The sequence below is a fragment of the Eulemur rufifrons genome, chromosome 15 (genome assembly GCF_041146395.1).
Source record: "Eulemur rufifrons isolate Redbay chromosome 15, OSU_ERuf_1, whole genome shotgun sequence".
Classification (NCBI taxonomy): Eukaryota; Metazoa; Chordata; class Mammalia; order Primates; family Lemuridae; genus Eulemur; species Eulemur rufifrons.
Genome location: NC_090997.1, coordinates 1,908,383 through 1,919,881, shown reverse-complemented (window position 1 = coordinate 1,919,881; position 11,499 = coordinate 1,908,383).

The window sequence follows — 11,499 nt, the reverse complement described above, 5'->3', positions numbered from 1 at the left end:
ACAGAACATTGTTCAAAATCGGATGGGTAGGACCGGAGTGAGGGACGAGGACAGGTGAGAAGTGGATCTGGAAGTCACGCGTAGGGAGAGGACAGTTGAAGCACGCAGGATGAAAGCCACAGAAAGGGAAGACAAGGAGAGGAGGCCGGGAAGGGAGTGCGGGAGCAGAGGGAGGGAGCGGATGCAGTGGGGTGTGGGCAACAGACGCCCACCCGGCAAGAAGCGGGAGTCACCACGATCCTCCTGGGGGCTCATTCACTCCACCTGGACCTCTGCTTCCCGCTCTGCACCTGCCTCTTCCTCACACGTCCTAGCAGAGGGAAAGGAAACGGATCACTGATCCAGCTGGTCTCCCGCAATTAAGGAAGAAAGGGGCCGTGAGAACCAGAGACAGTGGGCGGACCGGGCTCAGGCAGTCAGCTGGGATCACATGGAGCCCCATTCTCTTCACCCCTGGGCCGTTTCCTTTCGCAGCCACTGCCGAGGCTCCCCGTGGCCAACGTCCAACTTGATCCTGTCAGGGGAATTCTGGGAGGATTAAACATGGAATTGAAATCAGGCAGCGTCCGAAGAAGGAATATTTTTACCTGACTTTAGGCTCAGAACCTGGATCTAATTTGGAATTAAGAATCCTACTGGAAATAGACTTTTCCAGTTAAATTTAAACTTTTATCCATACTATAAAGGAAAGCAAGACAAGCTGGGGGAGATAAATAATATTTGCTTCTAAGGTAGCGTCAGAGTCACGGTCAATGGAATTGAGGTGAGTACTGGCTTTGGCAGAAATGCGCAAAAGAAGGAATCACCTTGGCTTCTGGCAGAGCCATGCCTGGGCAGGGGACCCCCATCTCCTTCAGACTTTATGTGGCCTCTGTACCATACCCCTCACCCTCTTTGACTGACAAGTCACTCACTGGTCCCGGGAGACCAAAGAGAAGTAGCCACAGGAACCAGAAAGCCGGAGAGATTCTCTTCTCGTCTTGAAGAGAAGTTGTCATCTAGGATGCCCGGGTTCCAGAGGAAAGACGGGCCGCACAGGCAGAGTCACGGGGCATGCTGTGCGGGCCTTGGCGGAAAGTAAGGTCGCACCAAACGATCTGAAAGCCAGGCAGTGCCAAGCTCAGCCTTTGGGGGTGTGGAGGCTTGAGGGGAGCCCCACAAATTGCCCCACAGTTGGACTGCTTATATTTCTTCTTTGTTCGTCACGGGCATACCTATGGCATTTATTGCCGCTACCGGGTAGGGGAGGCCAGAGCTTCAGGCCCGCCCTCCCCAGGGAGGGGCACCTGTGCATGGTACTTTCTGCAGGGGGGGCTGTCTGGAGGGAGCTGTGCCACCGGAGGGGGGTGCAGACAGGAGGAGGGCCGGTTAGCTAGGCAGGTGAGGGGATCAAGCTTGTCAGCCAGGAAGGGACCCACCTTCTGCACCAGGGCCCACCTGAAACCTGTGTTCCCTGGGCATGCCTCAGGCCCAGAGCAGGCGGCCTTGCTAGAATAAAGAAGGAGGAAGAGAAAAGGAAGCAAAGGGATGCCAAAGGTCCATCGGAGACTACGGGGCACAGCCGGGGGTTTGGAGGGTGCGGGGTGCCAGACACACGGCAGGTTTTCTCCACTGTCCCACCCTAGCAGGGGGCAGCACGAGCTGTGGGAGATGGGCTCCGTCCCCCAGCTCTCCAGGGCGTGGAAGGTGGACGCTCAGTGAGTCTCACCTTAGTGTCAGTGGGGAGTGTTGGGGAGGGGTGGCGTGCGGACCTACCTTTCCCTGGGTCTGTCTTCCGCAGGGCTCCTCAGCACGGGCCAGGGGTCCTGACTCACCTGGGGCCCTGTTTCTAGACTCACAGCTAGCAGTCAGTGGGAATTTACATCGTGTAGCTCAGATGTGCACGGCAAAATGTAACTTGCCTTGCTGTAACTGACCTGCCCTGGTTTTTGGACTCTCACTCCCACCAACAGCGGGGACGGCTGTGGTAGGGGATGGGGATGCGGACTCAAGCTTGCCAAGTATTGCTGATTCGATTTCATTTTGTTTTAAAAGGGTCTCTTTTGGAGGGCACACTGTGTAGCTCTCTTTATATGAAAGTCAAGTACAGAGAAAAATCAGTTGATGATGATTGAAGTCAGAATCATGGCTACTTCTGGGGTGGTATAGATGGGGGTGCAGAGGGAGCCTTCTGGGGTGATGGGAATGTGCCAGACCTTGCTGTGGAGGGTGGGTATGTGAGGGTGTGCACATGTCAACACTGAGGCCAGGCGCAGTGGCTCACACCTGTAATCCTAGCACGCTGGGAGGCCGAGGCAGAAGGATCTCTTGAGCTCAGGAGTTGGAGACCAGCTTGAGCAAGAGTGAGACCCCATCTCTACAAAAATTAGAAAAATTAGCCAGGCATGGTGGCACATGCCTGTGGTCCCAGCTACTCGGGAGGCTGAGGCAGGAGGATTGCTTGAGCCCAGGAGTTGGAGGTTGCTGTGAGGTATCATGATGCCACTGCACTGTAGCCCGGGCAACACAGTGAGATTCTGGTTCTCAAAAAAAAAAAAAAAAAGAAAAAGAAAAAGAAAAGAAAAAGAAAATCCAACGACTTTAATACTTATAATGTGTGTACTTTGCACATTTTATTGCATATATTTTAAGCCTCAATTTAAAGATTAAAAACAACAGTCAAAGGAACAAATTTTCAGTTATAAGATGAGTAGGTTCTGGGGATCTAATGTACAACATGGTGACTATAGTTAATAACACTGTATTATTTGCTTGAAATTTGCTAGCACACAAACACACAGAAAAAAAGGTAGAAACGTGTGGTGGTAGATGTGTTAATTATTTTGATCGTGGCAACCATTTCACAATGTATACATGTATCAAATCATCAGGTTGTACACCTGGAATGTTTATAATTTTTATTTGTCAGTTATAATTCAATAAAGCTGGGGGAATTAAAAACAATAAAAAGTAAAAACTTTTCTTTTTTTAGAGACAAGTTCTCACTCTGTCACCCAGGTTGGAGTGAGTGGCTCTATCATAGCTCAGTGTAGCCTTGAAGTCCTGGGCTCACGTGATCCTCCTGCCTCAGCTTCCTGAGTAGCTGGGACTACAGGGGTGCACCACCACACCCGGCTAGTTTTTCTATTTTTTTGTAGAGACGGAGTCTCACTATGTTGCCCAGGCTGGTCTAGAACTCCTGGCCTCAGTCAATTCTCCTGTCTCGGCCTCCCAGAGTGCTAGAATTATAGGCATGAGCTGCTGTACCCGGCAAAAACTAAAACTTTTAAAGGTCTCTTTAGGTAAATACTCAGGCCATGTGAAGTTCAGTGCCCCCTCTCAGTGTCGTTCTTCCCCTCTCCAGGGCTCTCCCTCCACCGTTTCTTTCCCGCACATCCTCGGAGGGGGATTCGGGCCTCCTGGTGGTGTGGGAAAGGGACTCAGATGCTTCAAGCTGGTCCCTCCTGAGCTTCCTCTCCTCCCATCTGGTCTCTGGGAGCCTGTGTCGGTGTCCGACAGCACCAAGGCACAGTGCTGCTGTTGTCCCTGTTTAACAAATGAGGGACGAAGTCCCAGAGGAGGTAAGTGACTTGGCCAAACTCACGAAGCTAGTAAGTGATGGAGTCAGGAATTAAACTAGCAGTCCAGCTTCAGAGCCTGTGCCCTCAGCCACTGTAAAGCCAGCATGTGCAAGCAAACCCTCAGCTGTGGCCCCTGCCTATCTTCTTCCAACCAGGTTGCCTGTTCCAGCCCCATCCTGTAAAAATTCTGGAGCTGTCACTGTTGGGAAGTGCCTAGAATACACAACCACAGAAGCTGCAGAGGCCCAGCCGTGTGGAATTTGAAAAGCAGACGGAAGGGTCCTCAGCAGGGCCAGGCCAGGAGAGTGGATGCGTTAGGAGCAGGTTGCCTGAGCGGAGCGGACAGGAGTGAGAGCGTGCGCGAGCGCCTGCGTGCAGAGTCAGGCCCGATGGCTGCGTGTGCGGGAAAGAGCGCGCAGGGTCGCGGGCTTAGCACCGGGTTTGCTTGAGAGAGTGAGGGATTGCAGGGACCAAGTGCTGCATAAAGTGGACAATTTATAAACACACGGCACAGACTTGCCGTTTTACTTAGGAAATGCCTGAGTTCTAGATCTCGCTGTCATGCCCCTCGGCCCCTCCATGTCCTGGCTCACGTCTTCTTCAAGCCAGCTGGGCAGCAGGTCCGCTTTCTCTGCCTGAGTTTAGTTTATCCCCAATTCGAGCAGAGCTGTCTTCATTACAAGGAACCTCAAAGGTGCCTTCCGTATGACAGACAGTTTATCAGAAAATAACTAAAACAAAAAGAAACTGTATTTTCCAGGAATTTCTGGAAAATACAGCCCCATAAGACCCATGTCTGTGACCCGTCTTCCTACGAGCTGGCCGGCCTGAAGGTGGCAGCCGTCCTTGGATGTGCGGTCTCTCGTGAGGCTGCTCAGACGGCATCAAACATCTGGAACCACGATTTGCGTAGAAACATCTTTATGTGCGTGAGTGGCCTTCAAATGTTCTCCATGTATACTCCCAAAAATAATTTGAAAAACTATTCTCTCATCTGTTTATATTTACTCGAAAATTTTTATCATAAGTTTAATAATAACAAAGAATGTCATTTCTACCGTATTGTAAACTATAGCTAGCTCGATGCCCTGACCACACAGCTTCTCTCAGACAGATCAGTTTCAGGCAAAAAGTATATATGGAAGTTGAAGATCTGGAAAATGATTCCCATAAAACAACCCACACCTGCATAATACTCTTTAGAAAGTCTTTACGTATCTCCAAGAGTATCGGGCACGGGTGCCATGTGAGGGTCATTGTGCTAAACCAGCAGTGCAAGGCACGAGGTCTAGCTGGGGCAGCATTTAACCCCGTCCACTTCCTGAACTTTTGCTTGGGTCAAACGTGCTAGGTAGGCTGGGGCTTTGTCATATTAAAGGAATAAGTGTATTCCATGGCAAAAGCTGGGTGACGATGCTTCCAAACTGCACACATGCTCCAGTTGCGTGACTGCGCGAATCAGTCACGGGCTAAATTGCTCACCTGCTTTTTCACCTTCCTCCGTCTCAAATGCTCCTTCCTTTGAGTCATTTGTTGTGTACCTTTGGAAATAAAAAATTTTTTTTACGGGCCAGGCACGATGGCTCACACATGTAATCCTAGCACGATGGGAGGCTGAGACGGGAGGATTATTTGAGCTCAGGAGTTCGGGACCAGCCTGAGCAAGAGCGAGACCCCGTCTCTACTAAAAATAGAAGAAATTATATGGACAACTAAAAATATATAGAAAAATTAGCCAGGCATGATGGCGCATGTCTGTAGTCCCAGCTACTGGGGAGGCTGAGGCAGGAGCATTGCTTGAGCCCGGGAGTGTGAGGTTGCTGTGAGCTAGGCTGACGCCATGGCACTCTAGCCTGAGCAATAGAGTTAGACTCTGTCTCAAAAAAAAAAAAAAAAAAAAGAAAGAAAGAAAATCCATGTTTAACTCTTTTTGAATGATCTAATTGGATTTCCTTGCCTGATCTTACTTATTTTCTTGTTTTTCACATAATACTCTCCACAGTTCCCGCCAATGGGAGGCGCCTTTTCAGGGTGCTCAACTGGGCTTCCCCTTCTGGTTGCTGGGTCCCTTTAAGTGAGCAGGTGAGGATGAGGGTGATGACCGCCTGCATGTGGCCCTGCATGGCCTCCGCTCCGCAGTGAGCAGCTCTGTGCAAACTACCCCCAGAGGCTAACAGGGCTGAGAGGCTGACAAACCCAGTTTCTCAGGAGAAATATGTCACGGGGCTCACCAACAGAAGCAATGTCTCAGGCGGCTGCAAGACGGTGGATCCCTGCACCTGCCGTACATAAAATATGCTTTATATAGTGAGCTTTTAGGGTGAAGGCATGTGCGTCTGTTCACATCTCAGATTTTCTTGCCAAAACTCGTGACCACCGGGGAGTTAGATAAGCATCCTTGTGAGGGCTCATCTAGCCATGGGCTTTGTCTTAAGACCTGCTGCAGGACACCCTGGTACGCAGGAGTCAAACGCTGGTCATCACCGCACCTCCGCTTCAAGATGGCGTCACTCTTGCCATGCAACTGGCTGCTTTCCTACATCCACCCCTCAACACCAGCCCTTACACTCTCGCTTGCCCACCTCTTCCGTGACAGTCCCCAGGCCTAGAGGGAGAGTGCTGCCATTCTGCAGCGTTAGCAGCAGTGCCTTGGCTCCACGCAGGCCGACGCCTCAGCAACCGCAAAGACAAGAGCAGGACAGGAGGCGGCACGTGAGTGTAACACCTAGACCCAGAATCAGCTTCTGCCCTCAGGCCCCCAGGACCCAAGCCAGCTATGCAGCCCATCCTTCCACGTGGGGCTTTGGTCTCAGAGATTGGTTATTTGGGTTTTCACATCAGTCATTAACTTAGAGATATTATCAGATTCCTCAGGAAGCACAGCACTTAGTTTTATGATCACGCCAGTCCTCCCGCATGCAGCAGTGAGTGTGTCTAAAGCCCTGTGATTTTGGAGGACAGCCTTTCTCATGGGAGTGACTTCTGTGTTTGAAAGAGAGGTTTCCAAGCAGCTATCGTTCAAACCTTTCTTTGTATAAATTGTTAGAGCTTCCACACGCCAAATAACATCTTTGGTGCCCAGCTGAGGACGAAGAACAGAGGCCAAATGATCACAGTCATGGAAAACCAGTCGAGTCCAGAGGGATTCCAAACAAGGGAGACTCTCCGGCTGTGAAAGGGTGTGGACTTTCCGCCCTTGTGCCCATGCGCAACCCGAAGGACATCTCCCTAACCATCCGGGGGGTGCCCAGGCCATACGTTGGTGCCACATATCCAGGAAGTTCCATCCGGGCCAGTCAATAGACTCCTGGACACAGTGCCCATTCTGTAGCGCGCTGTCAGGACTTTGCAATACTGCGGTGTGCAAACATCAGTCCCTCGGTCTCCATCCCACACCCTTTGCACTATTTGGCCAGATATCTATCTCTAGAATGATTCTTTTGTTCCCAACCTAGGGGGACAAGTTGGCTGAGCTGGCCAAAAGATGCGGTTAACCAGATAAACCCACCCACATTAGAGTTACATCCTTGTGGAATCAGGTAGTTTGTTCTTTAATTGGGGTGTTGCCAGTCAGAGAGTGAGTCGGTTTCATTCACAGAAACACTTCCCGTGTCCCTTTTCAGAGTCGGTGGCATTAACGGGCCGTGGGGTTATTTTATGTCTAGTCATATTGTATTCAATATCATCATGCAATTTTGGGAAGCAGTGATGTATTCCGATATTCTAGCCCATCTTCTCCTTGGAAGGGAGGCCAAAAGCACCACACTGGCATGAGGCCGATACCCAGCAGGTGTTTTTCTGTGAGCCACCAGCATAGTCTCGGGCCCATTGTAGGAAAAGATTTGTTCCACAAGTGACAGCTGGTGCTAGTAGAGACAAAAGATAACACCTAAGGCCAAAAAGAACTTAGTGGGTACCTGCAAGGGAAGGTCGTCTCCACCTATTAGAATAACGCTAGAGCAGTTAGTAAAGAAGCGGCTCTTGGCAATTATATGGGGTCGGATACCACATACGTGGCCCAGAGGACGACGGGTCAGCAATGGTTGTCGAGGTAATTTGGTGAGAGTGCACCATATTAGAGAGCCCACCACCGTGCCACAAGGTATACTTGTTTCTCCCGACCATTTACAGCAGGTGATGGTGAGTCCAGTATTCAATAGGATCGGTGGGGACCACTCTAACTGTCCAGGATATTCCCCCCTCCCTAGCAGAAAATCGCTTATCCTCCCCATTAAAAATGGGCAAAGGGCATGAACAGAAACTTTTCAAAAGAAGACAAATTGCCAACAAAAAAATGCTCAGCATCTCCAATCATCGGGGAAATGCAAATTAAAACCACAATGAGATACCACTTAACTCAAGTGAAAAGAGCTTTTATCAAAAAGTCCCCAAACAACAAATGCTGGCGTGGATGCGGAGAGACAGGAACACTCATACACTGCTGGTGGGACTGCAAACTAGTGCAACCTCTGTGACAAGTAGTATGGCGATACCTCAAAGAGCTAAAAGTACAACTACCATTTGATCCAGCAATCCCACTACTGGGCATCTACCCAAAGGAGAAAAAGACATTCTATAAAAAAGACATCTGCACTGGAATGTTTATAGCAGCACAATTCACAATTGCAAAGATGCGGAAACAACCCAAGTGCCCATCAATACATGAGCAGATTAATAAAATGTGGTATATGTATACCATGGAGTAGTACTCAGCCACAAAAAACAATGGTGGTCTAGCACCTCTTGTATTATCCTGGATAGAGCTGGAACCCATTCTACTAAGTGAAGTATCCCAAGAATGGAAAAGCAAGCACCACATGTACTGACCATCAAATTGGCACTAATTGATCAACACTTATGTGCACATGTGGGAAGTAACATGCATAGGGTGTCAGGCAGGTGGGAGGGGAGGAGGGGGGAGCGGACGGGTAAATCCATGCCTAATGGATGCCGTGTGCACTCTCTGGGGGATGGGCATGCTTGTTGGGTGATGCAAAAGCAATTCGTGTAATCAAAGCATTTGTGCTGCCGTAATACTCTGAAATAAAACATTTTAATAAATAGCTTATCCAGCCTGTGGGTATTTGCTATTCCAAGCCCCAGTGGAGTGTCCCCTCCCCTGGTTGTATGTCTGTTGGTGTTTTCACGAACAAAACATGCTGATTGTCAACCAGGTCTGGGAACAAAGCAGTCATCTCAGTTACCCATATGTGAACAATAGTAGTCTTGGGGACAGTTGTCCCAACTGGTCATGGGAGACAGTTGTCCCACCTGCCTAGGGTAGGTATCCCCCATTTGGCAGAATTTAAAGAAATACGGGCTGCAGATAACACACTCATGCACCATGCAAGGTAGATTTCCCCAGTGAAGTTTGAACTTGTGCTTTCAACAGACCATTTTTCCTTTTAATTAATCCTGCTGCTTGGGGTTATCCGGGAGATGAATGTGCCATGCTATATCATGTTCCCTGGCCCAGTCCTGCACATCATGTCCAGCAAAATGGGTCCCTCAGTCACCGTCAGTGCACTGGGGATATCCACACATAGTACTGAGCCTCTAAACCTTTAATAGACCTGCCCCAGTAGCTCAGTTACAAGGCAAACTTCCTGCAGTCCAGTAGCAGTGTCCTCACAGGTTAACGCGTATGTCTCCCATTGGCCTATGGGGAGAGGTTCTTTTTTTTTTTTTTTTTTTTGAGACAGAGTCTCACTCTGTTGCCCAGGCTAGAGTGAGTGCCGTGGCGTGAGCCTAGCTCACAGCAACCTCAAACTCCTGGGCTCAAGTGATCCTCCTGTCTCAGCCTCCCGAGTAGCTGGGACTACAGGCATGCACCACCATGCCCGGCTAATTTTTTCTATATATATTTTTAGCTGTCCATATAATTTCTTTCTATTTTTAGTAGAGATGGGGTCTCGCTCTTGCTCAGCCTGGTCTCGAACTCCTGAGCTCAAACGATCCGCCCACCTCGGCCTCCCAGAGTGCTAGGATTACAGGCGTGAGCCACCGTGCCCGGCCCGGGGAGAGGTTCTATATCATCCACGTGCCAGTCTGTCACAGGGTAGACAGCCCTATGTATGTGTCCTGCTTCATATGGTCTATGCCGTGGATGCAATAGGAAACGTGGCAAAGGTTTGTAAGAGCTGTTAGGAGGTTGCTATATTTTAAGGGCAATTGTGCCCCCTTGGACAGGTATCTCTTAGCCTACTCTTGCACTTCTGTGACCACTTTTTTTTTTTTTTTTTAGAGACAAGGTCTCACTCTGTCATCCATGCCAGAGTACAGTGGCGCAATCATACCTCACAGCAACCTTGAATCCCTGGGCTCAAGCGATCCTCCTGCCTCAGCTTCCTGAGTAACTGGGACCACAGGCACATGACACGGCACCCAGCTAATTTTCCTATTTTTTGCAGAGACAGCATCTCACTATGTTGCTCAGGCTAATCTCCAACTCTTTCCCTTGAGCAATTCTCCCACCTTGGCCTCCCAAAGTGCTTATAGGTGTGAGCCACTGCACCCAGCCTATGATCACTTCTTTATGTAGCCAGGTCACTAGGTCAGCAGCCCAGGCCAGCATGATGCTTCTAATTTTTGTAAGGGTGTCAGCTTCTGCATTTCCTGGAACTGAGTCTTTTTTGTGTGCAGCCATGTGAAATACAGTTAAATCGGCCACAGAATGTTGCAGTTTCTCGCGTATGTCTTGCCACATGCTCATACTTCATATGCGATTGTGCACAATCATCCACTTTTCCTGTTCCCGCTGGGCTAGCCACACAGCTGGCCTGTGAGTGCGGCGCTGTCATCTTTGGGGCGTGCAAAGACCTAGGGGCCAGGGCCTATGCGTGATGACTGACCAAGCAGCTCACCACTCGGCCCACTGACCACTCTGCCAGGCACCTGTGTCAAACCAGATTGTGTCAGTTGGTGGCTGTATAGCAACAGCAGTCCAAGTACAGGGGTTTCCCCGGCTGGAGCCATCCTCATTCCAAGCATGGATGGGGTGGGTAACACTCCGTGTCTTACTGTGTCAGGTACTGAAGTTGGAAGGGGTAGGGGGTGTCCTTTGGTTGCTCATCTGTCGTAGGGCCTAACACAGCAGCAATGCTGGGGTTAAGGGACCCGTTGCCGGAACCGTTTGTTGCTGCAAACAGCCATGCCGTTTATTGAGGGAAGGTGTCTGGGCTACGGTGGAGATGGGTCATTGGGACAGTCCTACCCGTCCCTTGATCGCTAGACCTGCTCTCCCAGTCACAGGAGGGGCCTTGTTGACGGCTCCCCTCGCTGCTCAGTGGGAGAGCGTCTGGTTCCGGCTCCTTTCCATGACCCAAAAGGGACTGATTTCCCATGTTGTGTTTGCCATGAGGCCTCAGGACTGGTAGTGAGTCTCAAAGTCATAGCTGCACCCCCCAAACAGGTGCCTAAGGCTTGTGCCTGCCAACTAGCACTGTAGCCTGCTCAAATCTTCCTGCTGAGGGGCTCCCAGTCCCAATGTGCCCCTTTCTAATAATTGTATATAGTGGTCTCAGCCACTGGGCTAAGTGTGGGATAAATGCTCTCCAATAGCCAAAAGGGCCCACAAACGTTTGGATTTCTTGTACTATTTTTGGAGTTGGAAATTGGTGGACTTTGTCAGTCACTGTCCCTGGTCTCAAACAAGTCTTACCCGACCGTAAAAATATAACCCCTGAGAACTTCACCGCGGGCCCTGGACCCAAGGTTTTCTGAGGGTCCATTGCCCGGTCCCGTTCCCATAGATGAGCACACAGCGTTGTAAGACTCTCCTGTAACACATTAGAATCTTCAGAGGTTAACATAATGCTGTCGATATGATGCAATCGAGAAAGAGAAGACAGGAATGAGAACAAAGCCAAGTCTCTCTCCACCATTCCCCGACAAATCATTGGGTTAGGAAGATACCCTTGGGGTGACAATTGACAGGCCC